This window comes from Macaca fascicularis, chromosome 4 (assembly GCF_037993035.2).
Source record: "Macaca fascicularis isolate 582-1 chromosome 4, T2T-MFA8v1.1".
NCBI lineage: Eukaryota > Metazoa > Chordata > Mammalia > Primates > Cercopithecidae > Macaca > Macaca fascicularis.
The window spans coordinates 2,160,012-2,176,420 of NC_088378.1; positions in this window are offsets into that span (position 1 = coordinate 2,160,012).

Here is a 16,409-nt window from a genome sequence, read left to right on the forward strand (position 1 = left end):
GTCTGAGGGTCTGGACCCCTGGACAGGCCCGGCCTGATGAGCCATGCACGGTCCTGCAGGTCTGAGGGCCTGGACCCCTGGACAGGCCCGGCCTGATGAGCCGTGCACAGTCCTGCAGGTCTGGAACTCCGGGCAGGCCCCTGGGCAGGCCCGGCCCTTGGCGGCACCCGCGGAGCCGGCGCGCTGCGCAGCCTGAGCACCAGAGGGCGCTGGCGCGCTTTAAACGAGGACAGGACTTGGAAACCCCCTGGTTCTGCTCCTCCCACGTCCTTTTCTGCGTAGGAAGCCGGCCATGCAATAATTTGTGCACATAATTACGGCATAAAACGGCCGCACGGTGAGCCCTTTAACACACCCTGTCTAAATATCTGATAATTTTCAGGTCCATGGACACATTCGGGTGGATTCAGGTTTTGATACTTCAATGATTTCGCAAGCCCTCTAAGAAAAGTAAAACCAAATTACAAATAGGAAGGACAGCAGGAAGCCCTCGCCTGCAGTGAGAAGAGAAACCTCAACACATTACGCATCTGAAAACCTAGCAAATCTTCTCTCACGAGGCCCATCTGAACGTGTTACAGCGTTTCCACTGAATAACGGCCTCACATGCACATTTCCCCCCAATTTTTCTGCATATTATTCAAACACCTTTTCATGTGCCAATGGTTATCTCTATTTTAATGTTGTTTTCCATAGACAGAACAGAAAGAAAACTCAGTTTCCAGAGACGCGGGAAATAGAGTTGTATCGTGACAGCACGGTGAGCCTAAACCCATGGCCCGCCACAGAAGCAGTTGCTTTTCCAATTGCCAGTCCCGCTGGGCATCGCTGATGCTGGGGTTCTGAAAAGTTCTATCTTGCACATGTAATTGCCGTTGTGTTTGTGCCATACGTCTTTTCCTGTGTGTGATGTGTTTATCGCTGCATGTACTGCATTCTGGACAGGAGATGCTTGACACATGAGGACTTTTGTTTGGATGAGGTGAGGATGAACCTGCATATAATTTAGGGTGTGTAGATTGGAAGAATTTCCCACAGAGTAACTTCGGGGTCGAAGCCTTTGAGCCTTGTGTCTGCCTGGCTGCCCGTCCGCCTGGGCCCCGGAGGACACTTCTGCGTTGGAACTGACCTTTGGCCCTGCTCCTTGGTGTCACAGGCCGGGTGAGAGGCACGGTGGTTGCATGAATGTTCTAGAAGCCATTTCCACACTGGGAAGATCAGCAGTAATTCAACTATCCACAGAAGTGACGGTGAACCACGAGTGGATCCCACCATGCCAGAGTGAAATTATTGCAGTTCATCTCTTTTCAAATTGGATCTCAAAGTCTTCATGATCCCTTCAATGCCACCAGACACCAGGGAAGGGCGGCAGACAGGACATGGGATGGGACAGAGAGCTGTCCAGACTGTGAAGACAGACATATGTCCAGCTTCCCTCCTGAGTCCCTGCAAGAGATGGCCGCCGAGGGAGCTCACATTCAAGCTTCGTGGACTGCGCTGTAAATCTGTCTCTGAACACATTTGAAATGATTTAGAATCGATGAACCTAGAGTCACAGAACCACTGATATTTGACACGTGAAGGGAACTTTGATGTACACTGTCTGGCCTGAGCCTCTGTCTGACGAAAGAGAAAACAGACCTAGAATCTCAGAGCAGGGGGATGATGGAGCCCCAGATCCCAGTCGGCCCTTTTTCACCTTATAGATGAAAGCTTTTCTCCCTTACTGGCAACCTACTTTAGAAGCCATTAAGTATCTATTGAGGAACTGCATGTGCTTCCAATGGTTAAGCCAAGGTTCGAAGTTAGGTGCTGCAGCAAAATCTTTTAAAAAATCCAAACTCTACATAGGCTGCTCTGTGCCCTATGAGTGCAATAGGAGTGTCCCTTCTAGTGCAAGTCAAGGCTTGACACGGTCAACTCCGAAACCAAGTTCTTAGTGTGGGGTCGGGACAGTGAAAAGGGGAAGCGTGGATGTCCACCCAGCAGGATGCCGGGCACTGTGAGATGGATTTAACCTGGCTGCACAGCCAAGAGCATACTTCAGTCATGGGGCAGAATCCTCTGATTCCTGCGTCTTTTATTGCCATGTTTTTAAAGCTAGGGAAACAGTTCAAGCCTTGACAGGCTTTACAAGAAAAAAAGAGTAAATATGGGACAAAATAAGGAAAACTTTGATAGATTGTATTTGGAATATGCCACCCCCTTTTCCACTGTGCCATGATAAAATAAAAATGCGGAGCTCATGGTTTATGTTCTGGGAAATATTGATTGTTTTAGGAGCATGATAAATACTTTTCATTGGAGCCTAGGTTTGTTCCTATCAGACTCTTAGAACATTTTGCTACATAAAACTCTGGACTCCTACAAAAGGTTTTTTCTTGCATGTTTACATGAAATAAAGCATTATTACAACATCGTGAATTTTTTTACAATTAAAACTGAAGTATGTGATTGTTATAGATGGACCAATAAGTTTCTTATTGGATACTTGGAATTGTCCTTCTAGAAATCTTTAGTGTTCCTGCAATATGTCATCATTGCAGACACCATCAACCTCATTTTCTACAATTTGTCTATATTCTACTATTTCTATATTAAATAATTTTATTTGCTTTAGGCCACCGTTCTGCGTTCTACACCATGGCAAAATGTGTGTGTCATGGGGCCCAGAACTGGACTCTAGGAAACGCAGAGCTTCCGCCTCCTTGCTGGGAGCTGTGGAAATGATTGGCTTACCAAGTGATGACTTCTGCTTCTCACACATCTTGCAACCCTGACCCCCTGCGTCACATCACGGGATATCATGGTCTCACACACAGACCATTCAAAGACTGGCATACCTGATGTTTCCGATTTCAGCTCTCTGTTCCCAAAAGCGCATTCTACTTGTCTCCAGGATTTTCTTTATAAACACTCAAATCTGCTCAAGTCTGTAGTCTGGAGCCTGAACTCCGTAGCTCGTAAGTCTCCATGGAATCCACCCGTCTCTGTCATCTTGTGCCCCTTTCCTCTGTGAGCTCCAGGTTTAAGCTACAAAAGACTCTTCCTCGGCCGTCGGACACAGCTTGTCTTCTGAAGGCTCTGCGGCTCAGCTTTGCACGGCCTCCCTACGAAGGATTATTCAGTTAAAATGTTCTTGAAACTTGGATTACTTTGCTTGTCTCTCTGTTTGCAACGTTAAAGGCACATATTTTCTAACATAATGCAGTAATCTTATTTTAATGACATGTTTATCTCAAATTTTTGCATGGTAATGTGAGGTTCTTCAACTCTACCTTCTTTATGCGAATTCTGAGCACAGCGCCCAGCTTAGCTCATGGCTTCCGTTAAGAAATTGTCAAAGATATAAATGAATAAATGGGTGTGTATACATTAGTGGGCAACAGTAATTGTCAGGCTCAATTATAGACTATTCAGGACGATCAGCCAAAAACTAAGCTAGGAAAACACTAAGGGCATTCAAATATTTCAGGTTCTCCTCTAAAGGAACTCCTGGATAGCTAGGAAGTCCTCTGACCTTGAGTCTAGCTCCTAAGATCTTGCTAAGCCCTCAGTGGTCACTGAACTCAGACGGAACAACCCCCTCAATGAGTCTGAGCTGCGCTCTGCACGTCAACTGCCGCGCTGAACAGTGGATGTTTCACGGAAGAATAAGCGTTTGCTCTCAAAGAGGAAAGAAGCTCATATATACCCTCAGAAAGGCAAAAAGGAGCCCCCAAACGAGGAAACAGTCAAGACAAACTACCAGCAAATTTTAGGTCATTTAATAGCAAATACAACAGCTATGGGAGCTTAGAGAAGCGCTGAACGTTTGCAGACCACAGAGGAACATCCTCTGTGGCTCCACGTCTCAGCTTCTCTTCCTCAACGACTGCAGAGATGAGAAACGAATTCCCGAGACAACAGTTCTCTGCTCACCTGCACTCCCCCACATCTGTCTCCTGTAACACCCACATCATTTTTATATTAAAAATGAAAAGAGTAACTTTGACAACAGCCAGCACTTTTGAATGCTAGACACTATCCTGATTTCTTTATACATCCTTAATGTATTCATTTACATCTTTGACAAAACAATAAACCTATGACATAGGTAATATTGCAGAAACTGAAGTATACAATGATTAATTATCTTGCCTAAGGTCACCCAGCTCTCACAAGGCAGAAACCAGTGAGGTTCAACTAGCAATGGCTCTAGAATTTCAGTTGATAGGGAAGGGGCTTCATGGGCACTTTACTGAGGAGCGGACCAACGGACCTGCACAAAACTGAGATGGACTGCATAGCCACGTAGTGTGCAGCAATTTAGATACAATTGATCTAAATTGCACAGTGGCTCACACCTGTAATCCCAGCACTTTGGGAGGCAGAGGTGGGTGGATCACTTGAGGTCAGGAGTTCGAGACTTCGTCTCTATTAAAAATATAAAAATTAGCCGGGCATGGTGGCACATGTCTGTAATCCCAGCTACTTGGGAGGCTGAGGCTGGAGAATCACTCGAACCCGGGAGGTGGAAGTTGCAGTGAGCCGAGATCACCCCATTGCAGTCCAACCTGGGCAACAAGAGTAAGACTCCATCTCCAAAAAGAAAAAAAGAAAAGAAAAGAAAAATAGTTACTTGCTAAATTGTAACTGCAGGATGAACTATGACTGGGTTTGTGCTGCAGGATGGGCAGGAAATCCCCACTCCACGCAGGGAGTCCCCACTCCACGCAGGGAGTCCCCACTCCACGCAGGCCTGGCCAAGCAAACCGTGAGTAGGCGTAGCAGCCCTGGAGGGAACCTGCAGGGACCAAGCTCCCGAAGCCATGGGACGGGCCTGAGGCCGGCCTGTCTGACTTTCCACCCATCTTCTCACTTTTCCATCCGCTCTTCCGTCCCCACCATGCTTATCCACAAGAGGCTGGGCCACGTCCCGTAGGTGGAGAGGGGGCAATTCTGACCTGGGGAGGCAGTTCTCACCTGGGTGGGGGGACAGCTCTGACCTGGGGAGTTCTGACCTGGGGGGGTCAGTTCTGACCTGGGAGGACCCTTCTGACCTCGGGGAACAACTCTGACCTAGGGAGTTCTGATGTGGGTGGGGGGGCAGTTCTGACCTGGGGGGACAGCTCTGACCTGGGGAGGCAGTTCTGACCTTGGGGGACCTTTCTGACCTCGGGGGACAGCTCTGACCTGAGGTGACAACTCTGACCTGGGTAGCCCTGCACCCTCTCATCTTTTCTGTCCCCAAAATGTTACTCTGGACAACACCTGGAGAGTTTCACCACTGAGAGAGAGATACAATGTTCCTCCTCAATTGTACTGGAAATAGAATCCTTTCTGAAAGAGAAACACTGTCTAAGTACTGTGTTCGTTTTATTTGTCACAGAGCGGGTTTTCAGTTTAGTGCAGAGGTTTGTGACTCCACCCCAAGCTAGGTGTGGACGTTTCCTTTAGTCCGAGGCAGCTTTGGCTTATGGTTACCTGCGTCGGCCACTCACAGCTGGGCAGTGCTTCGCTCACCGTGCAGGCCGCAGGTTCCTCCCGGTTCGCCGTCCGCTCCCTCCACTCCCAGACTGTGCATCCAGCCCATGCCTTATGCTGGCCCGTGGCAGAGCCCTGAGCAGTTATGGTTTTCCACAGAACAGGGCCGGCGTCATGCCATAGAGTGAGCCCAGAGCGAGGCCGTGCCACAGCTGTGGGGACATACTCTCCTTGGCTGAGCACCAACAACTCAGCCACTGCCCGCCCTTAAAAAGCTTCTGCTTTCAGATGGCGTGTACCTGGAGGGGCCAGTCTCCTGTGATCTCACGGATCCAACTGACTCTGCCAGCTGCACGTCCACAGCCTGCCTGGCAGAGACTTCCCAGCGCCCACGACCCCAGCCGTGCTGGAGAGCAAAGCCAAGCCCCTCCACGGCCAGCAAGAGGCTGAGCAGAATGAGGTGCACGGAGACGTTCAGAGATAAAGAACGCAGAGATCATCACAATGGTTTGCTCCATGTCAGTCCCTTTGGAGACAACTTAGTTCCTAAGCTCTCAAAAATACATGTGGATGTACAGGGAAAAAATTCCACTTAAGGTGTGATGTCGAGTTCCCACCCAGTTAGGTGTATTTTCTCAGAAAGAAAAGTCGGCAGATTATTTCATTACTACCAACAATTGTATCTTAAGTAACTTATTTCACACTTAAGGGTGCTATCCAGCCACAGGGGTCAGTCTGTAGCTGTCCCCTCCAGGCAAGCGCAGTGCTTTTTGTGAAGAGAGCATTTTGTGAACTCGTTATCCCCAGGCAACACCCTGGGCAGGTAGAAGCTTCTGGGCGTCTCAGAGGGGAAATTTCTGCTTGTTCAGCGTGGCAAAGCCTGTCTGCCACTTAAGGAGCGATTATTGACTGGCGCTGGTGAGGCGAGGCAAAGGCTGTGGAACCATTGAGCGGAAATTCGTCACTGTCCTGTCCAGCCACTTTCCCCGCTCAGTGACGCCGTGTCTAGGAGGCCCTGTCTCAGGCCCCGACTGAAGTCCACAGGCCTCACACTGTGCTCATCACACCTGCCCTCTGTCTCCAAGATTGCAGCACTCTCCACCGTCCAGGCCTTCCTCTGCCCTCTTGCACTGCCGTTCACGGGCCAACATCTCACGGCCAGATTCCTTACAAAAAGCAGATGTTTAGCTCACCTGGCAGACGGTTCTCCCCTCTTTAAAACCATCCCGTATTGAGTGCACACAATGTCATGAAAATTGCCTTTCAGCATACTCTGAGGTACTTCAACAATCACAATTCCCTCAACTAGGCATCCCCCTCTGGTTACCTGGAGTCTATGACTATCCTCTCCCAGGCACGCCTGTGGAGTCTCCTAAGCTTCTGCCCTATTCAGCTTTCCTAAGAGTCTCACCAAAGGACCAGCTCCTGGCGTCTGCAGGATTCACCCCTATCCTTGTCTAACTCCCCATTTTTCCTCTGGGCCCCGGCTCCGTGCTCCCATCCATGGCAAGCCTCATGGAGCTTGTGTCTCCGAGTTCCACGAGCACACGCGTGTAGCCTTTACCACCCCACACTGTCGCACATGCACCACACCACGGGGGAGCCACAGGTCCAGTTACAGCCTCAGCAGGAGCAGGGTTTCCGGGTTCTTCCCTGCACCGAGACGAGTTGCCCACACAGCAAACGCTTCCTAGGTAATCGACGGTTCGTTTGTTCCCTGTGAGAACTGCAACACGGACCGTGGCACAGACCGCACCTGTGAAGAGGGACGTCCCTCACAACCACACGTGTGTGAACACACCACACAGCTCTACAGGCTGGAGGTTTATACGGAGGTCTGGCAGGCACAGCAGGTGTGCGTTCTCCTGGGGGAGTTCATCTTTAATCATCAGGGAAGGGTCCTTAATACCACAGACAGAGCACGTGATTCCAGGACATTTGGAGATGTGATGAGATGAATCCAAGCCCAGGCGACGTGACTCCTGGGGTTTCTCAGAGGAACTGAGGCTCACAGGACCACACCGTCAGGCTTTGGTGAAAGTTGTAAATGGCTGGGGCCCTTTCATACCATCTGCACGTTGTAGATCATACAATCGGCTCACTCCCTCTTCTTTGAAGTCTCTGTAGCTGTCACTTTCTCGACGAGACAATGAGCCCTGCCCAGATGGAAGATCCAGTGTCAACAGCACAGAACCTGCCCCTGGCCCACCCCAGCACCTCCTAACATGCTTTATCACCACTGTTCACAGAGCCTGCCCCGATACACCCTCAGCACCGCCTAACACGCTCTGTCACCACTGTTCACAGAGCCTGCCCCTGCTACACCTCCAGCATCTACTAACACGCTCTGTCACCACTGTTCACAGAGCCTGCCCCGATACACCCTCAGCACCGCCTAACACGCTCTGTCCCCACTGTTCACAGAGCCTGCCCCAATACACCCCCAGCATCTCCTAACACTCTCTGTCCCCACTGTTCACAGAGCCTGCCCCTGGCCCACCCCAGCATCTGCTAACACACTCTGTCACCACTGTCCACAGAGCCTGCCCCAATACACCCCCAGCATCTCCTAACACTCTCTGTCCCCACTGTTCACAGAGCCTGCCCCTGGCCCACCCCAGCATCTACTAACACGCTCTGTCACCACTGTCCACAGAGCCTGCCCCAATACACCCCCAGCATCTCCTAATATGCTCTGTCCCCACTGTTCACAGAGCCTGCCCCAATACACCCCAGCACCTCCTAACATACTCTGTCACCACTGTTCACAGAGCCTGCCCCAATACACCCCCAGCATCTCCTAACACTCTCTGTCCCCACTGTTCACAGAGCCTGCCCCAATACACCCCCAGCATCTCCTAATATGCTCTGTCACTACTGTTCACAGAGCCTGCCCCTGGCCCACCCCAGCATCTGCTAACATGCTCTGTCCCCACTGTTCACAGAGCCTGCCCCTGGCCCACCCCAGCATCTCCTAACACACTCTGTCCCCACTGTTCACAGAGCCTGCCCCAATATACCCCCAGGATCTCCTAACACGTTCTGTCCCACTGTGCACAGAGCCTGCCCTGATATACCCCCAGCACCTTCTAACACGTTCTGTCACCACTGTTGACTGTGCCTGCCGTTAACCATTGGCCATATGCACAGAAGGGCAGGGCCCCCGCACTGGCTTGTTCAGGAGTGACTCGGCACCATGGCTGTGCTGCTGGCCCTCCATCCTCTATCCCTGCTCATTGAAGAGCCACTGAGCCTTAAATGAATTTAAAGGGTTTTCAAGGATCATTTTAAAATTTACAATATCCCATTATTTGCAGACTTTGGTTATGCACAGGTACATATATGCATATGTGTACATAGCAACTCTCCCTGTGTACACGCATGTGCATGTTAGTACACGCATGCATGTGTGTACATAGTGACTCGCCTGTATACATGCATGTTCATATTAGTACACACATCATATGGGTACTTAGCAACTCGCCTGTATACACACATGCTCACATTAGTACATACATTCATGTATGTATACACGCATGCTCATGTTAGTACTTGCATCACGTGTGTACATGATGACTTGCCTGTATACATGTATGCTCACGTTGGGACATATACACATGTGTGTACATAGGGACTTGCCTGTATACACACATGCTCATGTTAGTACTTGCATCATGTGTGTACATGAGGACTTGCCTGTATACATGTATGCTCACGTTGGGACACATACACATGTGTGTACATAGTAACTCACCTGTGTACACACATGCTCACGTTAGTACTTACATCATGTGTGTACGTGACGACTTGACCGTATACATGTATGCTCACGTTGGGACACATACACATGTGTGTACATAGGGACTTGCCCGTATACACGCATGCTCACGTTAGTACTTGTATCATGTGTGTATGTGACGACTTGAATACATGTATGCTCACATTAGGACATACACACATGTGTGTACATAGCAACTCACCTGTGTACACACATGCTTGTGTTAGCAGATGAGCTACTCGGTCTATTTCTCTGTCCTTGCCAGAGTAATGTTTAGCTACTTTGATTTCTCCCATTACTGTGATTATCTGTGTTATCTGTGATTCAAACATCTAAATGCGAAAAAGCAAATCTGTAATACAAGGAAATAGAAAATATTTTATTATCTCTATATTTAGGAAACCAAAGTTAAAAGCTAAAACTCAGACTGGAATAACCCTCACATCCTTTAGAGCCATAATTTGAATACATTTGCCCTAACATCAAGTAAAAATCACACAAGACCACACTGTGAGTTTTTCTTCACTAAGACCCCCCAGAAGGGGGACAGGGATGCAGCAGGCAGTGCTTTGTCCTTGAGGGGGATGCGGCTGGCTCTTCCCTCCTCCATCTGAAGAGCGCCCCGCACCCCGTTCCGCAGCCTCCCAGCAGGATGGTCCCACAGCAGCCACAGAGCCACGAAACAGCAGTGTGGGAGTCTGAAGCCTCATGGAACACACCTGAGAGATGGGCCTCTGTGGAGAACTCCTTGGTGGCAGCAAAAAACACAAGAACAACAATTCTAGTTCCCTACAAATCAACTGGTTCAGAGCTGTGCCTCAAAATCCTGGCTGTCTCAGTGTTAAAGGAGCACGACCTTTCCCCGCGCCGAGTGGCACCATCTGGACGAGGTGGGGGAGACGGTGCCCTCTCTCCTCTCTGTGTCCCTCTCTCTGTCTCTCCTTCCCTCTTTCTCCAAGCCAAGCAGATCCATTTCTCCTCCCGGCTGTGATCATGACAAGTGTCCCCGTTTCTTCCTTCCCTCCCTGAGCGCCCCCTTTTAAAACGTGACCCACGTTGACCTCTACACCATTACATCTGAAAGGGTCTCCTGCAACTGATTAAAATCCGTGAGCGCAGCACAGATGAAAGATGAAGCGGGTGAACCCGGGGCTCCGTAAGATTGACTCTTTGCTGTAGGCAACGGAATCTTTTCTTTTTTTCTTAACAATCAATCGAGAGTGAATTAAACAGAAGTGTTTCCGAAGTCACTCATTATCTCCATTCCTCGAAACACCCCCTCCCCATTGCTCCAGCCTCTGCCCCTCACAAGCCGGCTGTGCCATCCCTGCGTGTGGGCCTGCACCGGGCCATTCATTTTTCCTCGCCCCTGGGAAGAGTGGCGACCACCACTTGTTGGCGACGACCATGGGGCCCTCTCAATAGGCACAATCAGGAGTTGGCAATGCCCCATACCCAAGGCCCTTTCATGTCAGACGCAAACATTCACGTAGACTGCGACTCGCTGCAACCTGACGCCAGCGGCCGCCGGCTTGGGTTCTGTCACCAGGGCAGCGCTGGCCAGCAGCGAGGCAGGGGACGCCGCATTCACAGGGAGACAGCTTTCATTTCTCTTCTGCTCACGTTTTTCTCATTAAAAATTTCAAAACCTCCCAAGACTCAGAAGTAATTGTAGCAGATTTCTAGTTCAAGCCCCTTTATTTGCTAGAAGAACCCAAAGGACAGGGGCATGAAGCGAACAGCCACGCGGCAGGCGTTGGATCTACGGGGTGCTGGACATGGAGGCCTGTCCTTCCCGCTCAGCACAAGGTTGGTAAGAAACCCAACTTCCCTCTGATAATAATACCTTGCTCGGAATCTTACTTGAATCATAGATGTTTTAGAGCTGAGAGGGAAACGTTTTAAATCCCATTCCTTATTTTTCAAACGAGGAAACTGAGGCCTACACAGTTTAAAAGACCTGCCCAAGGGTCCACTCACCCCTCCAGCCAGGTAGCCTGCTGTGTTGCGGTGTTGAAAAACCCTGGGTCCCATCGAATCATGGTGGAAGACTCACTGAGAGGCCTGATACTGTGGGCCTCTCTCAGCAGAGCCCAGGCTGATCTCACGACCGATGCATTCCCAAGCAGTTCAGAAAAGGCAGCCGGAGTTAAGGGCATGGACTGATGAGGTCTCCACGGCTGCGTCTCAGAGGAACTCTAGAGGCGCGTACCTACATTAATATGTATAAATTTACACTGTATTGATGCAAACATAGAATCCGTCACAGCAATACTTCCGTAAAATACAATAAAATTAAAATGTGAGAAAAATCAAAGGTCACAAAAATTAAAATACTACAGAATAGAAGCCCATTTTAAATGTACCACATTTGATGATTGTCAAATTCTGGCAAAATTCCTACATGTTGTTCTGAATGTCTCCACCCACCTTAGTTTGCAGGGCACACCTCGCCCAGCCACTCGGCTCTCAACCCCACGTCAGTGAGGGAAACGGATGGAACAGTCAGATGATTTTTTAAAAAAACATATTTCCATTTCATAACATAGTTATTTTATGGAAATTAGAAAGACATAGACAATATTTAGCCACTTTGTTAAAATTAGAAAATAAGTGTAACAAATTACACCCCCCCTCCTCCCGGTCTTTACATCTTAAGTGCTTAGAAATGTTTCTTGTTTCAGATGGGCTTTCAAGAAAGTTAAAGCTATGTTGAGGTCGCAACCACTTCCCTGTCCCTGTAGATTTTCTCTCTCTTCTTAGTGTGGATATTTTCCTTCTCTTGGAGAATTTTCCGCTCAGTGCTTCACTTAAAAACTTTGGTACAACATTCCATAATCAAATGGAAATAACTGAGTATGATGACGGTGAGGAACGTGCCCCAGGAGCTGAAAGTAAACATGATAGCTGTGCGTGGTAAGCCAAGAGACGTGGGGAGGACAGCCATGCAGAAATACATCGATGCCTGTTCTTACAAGAACACGTAGTCGGCTGCTCACTTAAGCACCTGCAGCTCAGGTGCTCTGTCCCTGCAAACGGAAGCGGAAAGCTGTGCTGGATGGAGCTGCTCGGACCCCACCGGGAACACAGCCTGGTCAGCGCAGAGCAACTGGTTGGGTGTTCTCCCTGGAGGCCTCTGGTCAGATCTCAAGGAAGTCAGGTTCTTATTGTTGCTTCCCCACCGGCTGGCTGCATGTCTGCGGGAGGGGCTGTGTATCCTCTGGGAATCCATGAGAAAACTGGGTTGGGGTTGGCTGTTCTACTGAAGCGCTCTCTCTCTCTCTCTCTCTCTCTCCTCATTCTTTCTCTCTCTCTCTCTCTCTTTGCTTTCCTGAGCAGGTTCACGGCTTCCAGGATCTCTTTGCTCAATGCTCATTGGGTTTCACTTTCCAGGTTCGGGAAGACAATTTCGATAATAAAGCATATAATCTTTCGAATTGCCCCTACCTGGAGTTTTAAAAGGCTGTAGATAAGATTCCTTAGGCGTTAAGACATGAGAAAGCTGACTCTCATCACTGTTTCTGGCTAGGACAGTGCAGGTGAGGAACAGCCCACTGAAGAGTATGGAATGTAAAAGTGCATGCGTCATTTTTAAAATCCAGGTCTCACTACTTTATCACACTATAAAATTGGTTCCACATGAAAGATTTTCTGTAAGGCAGCAAATATCCCATTTACACCCAGTGATTGGAGCCCAGGCTTAGCTCCCTCATCCTCCTGCTCCACTTCCAGGAGGAGCGGTTGGCACGGGTGGCTGGCCGGCATCTGCGTGGGGCAGGCAGGTGGTGACCATGCCCCGTGTTTGCTGGACTGGATGCGGCAGGCAGACATTGGAGTCAGAAGCTGTGAGACTGAAGCTCCACTTCCAACGTGGCCGGGCCCCCGGGGAGCTGAGGCCACCCAAAAACGGGGGGCACTTGTCAGGAGCAGCAAGTGTTTCATGGACAAGGCAGCTCCACCGGGGGCTCACAGGGTGAGTGCTCAGCCCGGAATTTGTAGAATGACAGCTAAGTGCACCAGGTCACACGCAGACCTCCAGCTGCCCTTAACAAAGGTGCTCGGATGAAGGAATGTTCTGGAAATCAGAAAAGCTGAGCATGAAGACGAAGAGCACAGGCACGGCCTGGAAGAAGATCGTCCTGGTGATGTTGCTGCTCTCCGCAAGGGGGCTAGAGGTGCAGCTGTCTGTCTCGGTCCCAGCAGCCCAGGCAGACAGCAGTGCCATTCCACCTGTTCAGAAACCAGAAGGCATCCGAGACAAGTCTCAGTGGATTCAGATATTTATTTTGCCAAGATTGAGGACATGCCCATGACAGCCTCAGGGGCACCTGACAACAAGCACCCCAGGAGGTCAGGGTGCAGCTTGCTTTTTTATGGATTTTTGGGAGACATAAGTCATCCATCAAGACATGTAAGGTGCATAGGGGTTTGGTCCAGGAAGGCAGGACAACTGGAAGTGGTGGTGGGGGCTTCCAGGTCATAGGTGTATTCAAAGATTTTCTGATTGGCAATAGGTTGAGAGTTAAGTTTTATCTAAAGGCCTGGAATCCATAGGAAGCAGAGCCTGGTTAAGGTAAGGGCTGTGGAGACCAAGGTTCTTATAATGCAGATTCAGCCTCCAGGATGCAGGCTCAGAGAGATCCCATGGCAAGTGTTTCTTATCAGACGTCTAAGGTGCCAGAATCTTCGTTAATTCTCTCCTAGATCACGGAAAAGGCCTGGAAAGGGAGAGGGATTCTCGACAGAATGTAGATTTTCCCACAACAGACAGCTTTGCAGGGACATTCCAAAATATGTCAACGAAATACATTTTAGGGTAAAATACTTCCATTTGCTTTAGGGCCTGCTGTCATGGGATGCTATACTAGACTCAGAACGGAATTCAGTGTCATTGCTACAAAAAGTCTTAAGATCTCTGTTTTAATGTGAATGCTGGTCAGTTGTGCCTGAACTCCAAAGGGAGGGGGGTATAAGGAGACCCGTCTGACACCCCCCACTTCCCACCATGGCCTAAGCTCAATTTTCAGCTTAACTTCAGAATGCCTTTCACTGAGACGAGGAGCCCATTCAGATTGTTGGGAGGTTTAGAATGTGACTTTCAGCTTACATGGTGGAGCAGCCTTGTCTTTATAAGACGCACGGAAGCCTCTGTGCCCTATGTGTTTCCACACAGTTTCCAGGGAGACTTGGATCATCGAGCAATTCAGGGCTTCTCCTAAAGTTGCATCTGACTCATGATGCCAAGAGTCCCAAGGACCGAGTTACAGTGCAGGAGCTGCTCTATCACACCCACAGTGCAAACGCTTAGGAAAATAGAGCCTTTGAGGCTTCTATTCTGACGGATGACACATTTTCCTTTCTTTGTTTTGTTTGATTTCTTCTAAAAACAAAACAAAACAAAACAAAACAAACAAACAGGGTACATGTGCAGAACGTGCAGGTTTCTTACATAGGTATACGTGTGCCATGGTGGTTTGCTGCACCTACTGACTCGTTCTCTAAGTTCCCTGCCCTCACCCCCCACCCCCCAATAGGCTGTGATGTATATTGTTCCACTCTCTGTGTCTATGTGTTCTCAATGTTTAGCTCCCACTCATAAGTGAGAAGATGCAGTGTTTGGTTTTCTGTTCCTGTGTTAGTTTGCTGAGGATGATGACTTCTAGCTTCATCCATGACCCTGCAAAGGACACGAACTCATTTCTTTTTATGGCTGCATAGTATTCCATGGTGTATATGTGCCACATTTTCTTTATCCAGTCTATCATTGATGGGCATTTGGGTAGGTTCTGTGTCTTTGCTATTGTAAATAGTGCTGCAATAAACATACATGTGCATGTGTCTTTATAGTAGAATGATTTATATTCCTTTGGGTATATACCCAGTAATGGGATTGCCGGGTCCAATGGTATTTCTGGTTCTAGATCCTTGAGTCATCGCCATACTGTCTGACAGCATTTTCACGGGTGTAATAAGCAGGCACTGCCTCCAGCATTATATTCACACCTATATGTGTATATTTGCTCACATTTGCATAGACATACATTTATATAGGCATTTATTTACATGTACACTTTTGTACATACCTAATTACGTAAATAGCTCAATTCCTTATGGCTTTGTCTACTGAGAAGTGTTCGTGTTTTCTTCACCTTAGGAATGTTTGCCATTGCACAGATCTCCCCATCCGGTTTGGTATACTCAGTGGCTTCCTGATAAACTGAATGTAAAAGATTTGAGAGAAGAACTGGAGATGCATATTGCTCTTTAAAAAGCAGGATATGGGCTGGGTGCGGTGGCTCATGCCTATAATCTAGCACTTTGGGAGGCTGAGGCGGGCGGATCACATGAGGCTAGGAGTTTGAAACCAGCCTGGCCAACGTGGTGAAACCCCGTCTCTACTAAACAATACAAAAATTAGCTGGGCGTGGTGGTGGGCACCTGTAATCCCAGCTACTTGGGAGGCAGTGGCAGGAGAATCACTTGAACCCGGGAGGCAGAGGTTACAGTGAGCCGAGATCACGCTATTTCTCTCCAGCCTGGAGGACAAGAATGAGACTTCATCTCAAAAAAAAACAAAAAGCGGCCTATGGCAATGGATTTCGTTTGCTTGTTTTAAGGCTGCGCATTTGCCAAGTGCTCTGCATGGCACATCTGTGGTGTGGGGAGAGTCTTTAAGCGTAAATGAGAAAGTCTGAGAAGACTGCCCAGAAACATACAAATGGGTATTTGAGATAACCGGACCAAGTTTTGACCCACTGCTACTTCAGGCGGTTACAGCTTTCCAGCAATGGCTCCTACGTATCATCACCAATTCACAAAAGTTCCTTCCCTCTAAGCGTTCACTTGTCCATCTTTCTTAATTTCTGAAAAACACGCAGGAAGTTTGCTCAGGGGCAGGAGTTAAGGACGTCAGGAAGAAGCACAGTGAGGAAGGCGGGAACACAGCATCTAAACCTCCAGGGCTGGTTTTCACCTCTGTCCGGCCACCTTCCTGGCATCATGGGTCTCTTAGGGGATGGGGGGCTGAGGCCTGCAAAAGGACTCAGCCCGGCTCACGGCTCAGAGCTGGGGCCGCAGCAGCCACAGGCCTGCAGAGGAGGGCAAGGCAGTCTGCCGGAGGGAGCACGCTGCCGTCCACAGCCCAGGCTGGCGGTAAGTCCAGGGC